Here is a 1,677-nt window from a genome sequence, read left to right as displayed (position 1 = left end):
GTCACTGTTGCAAAAACACCCTTGGTCTTTTCCCCAGAGGGTCTCAGTTGTGAGGGGAAAAGGGGAAGCAACACCCTGATGAGATCTGACTCGATTATTTTGCCTGCGAGATCGGTCCCCAGCGAGGCTCCTCCCGCAAAGCAGAGCTGACAGAAAGCCAAGATTGGGCATGGCCTCTTATAGGCTGCTGTTGCTAGTCGCGAAGTCGCACCCGACCCATCGGGACCCCATGGACAACACTCCTCCGGGCCTTCCTGCCCTCCACCATCCCCCAGAGCCCACCCAAGCCCACATCCGCTGCCCAGGAGAGCCTGGAGGAATGTTGTCCATGCGGTCATGATGGGTTGGGCATGACTTTGTGACTAAACAAAAAAACACTCTTATCTCTTCTCAGTCTTCTCTTTCTGAGGCCGAGCTTCAGAAACCTTTCCTCCTAGGGCTTGGCCTGCAGTCCCTTGGATCATTCCTGCTGCCCTCCTCTGTACATTTTCCAGCTTTTCTGCATCTTTTTCAGGCTGAGGGTGAGGTTCATGTTCAAGGTCAGGGTCAGGATCAGGATTAGTGCCAGGGTGAAGATGAGGGTCAGTTTCAGGTTCAAGGTCACGCTGAGGGTGAGGGTGAGGGTCAGGGTCAGGGTCATGATTAGTGTTAGGGTCAGTGTGAGGGAGAGGGTGAGAGTGAGGTTTAGGTTCAAGGTCAGGGTGAGGGTGAGGATCATTGTGAGGCTGAGGAAAGGGTCAGGGTGAGGGTCATGCTCATTGTGAGGGTGAGGGTCAAGTTCAGGTTCAGGCCCAGGTCAGGATGAGGGTCAGGGTCATGGTCAGGATGAGGGTGAGGGTAATGGAGAGGCTGAGGGTGATTATGAGAGTGAGGTTCACCCCGAGGATGTGGAATGGGCTTCCACAGGAGGTGGTTGAGGCCCCATCGGTGCGGGTGTTCAAGGATAGGCTGGACATGCACATGGTGGGCATGTCGTGAGCGGAGCCGGCTGGAGCTGGGGGTCAGACTAGATGGCCCTGAAGGCCCCTTCTGACTCACTCTGTTTCTATGTTTTTAAAACTTAGGTGCCCAGAACTGGACCCAGTACTCCAGGTGAGCTCTGACAAGTGCTCAGTAGAGGGGAACCAGTGCTTCATGTGTTTTGAATGTGATACTTCTGTTAATGTGGCCCTAAATAGCACCTGCCTTTTTTGTAGCTACATCACAACAACCCCACAATAATGTTTGCGGTATTATTGAACCAAGTGTTCCCCTTTTTGTAGCAGTTCCCCGTGTTCCTAAGTGGAGAACTTAGCATTTGTCCGTATTGGATTTCATTCTTTTGTTCCCTGCTCAGCTTTCTAACCTATCAAGCTCACCCTGAATCTTATCTCAGTCTTCCAGGGTATTTGCTTTGTGTCATCTGCAAATTTAATTATCTTTTCTTGCACTTCCTCATGCATAATTATCTTTTCTTGCACTTCCTCATGCGTAAAATCATGCCTAAAAATGTTGAAGAGTACTGGACCCGGGATGGAACCCTGTGACCCACTCCTTGAGTGGAGCCATCTTTGCTGGAGCTGGAAGAGGCAAAAGCACTTGGAAGGTCATGCTGTGTCTCCAGGGCTGGCAACAGAAGGCTGTGTGTTTCCTTCTCTTTCTTTCTTTCTTTCTTTCTTTCTTTCTTTCTTTCTTTCT

This window comes from Varanus komodoensis, unplaced genomic scaffold, assembly GCF_004798865.1.
Source record: "Varanus komodoensis strain SLA01 unplaced genomic scaffold, ASM479886v1 scaffold172, whole genome shotgun sequence".
In the NCBI taxonomy this organism is placed as follows: domain Eukaryota; kingdom Metazoa; phylum Chordata; class Lepidosauria; order Squamata; family Varanidae; genus Varanus; species Varanus komodoensis.
Note: the sequence above shows the minus strand (reverse complement) of the source record.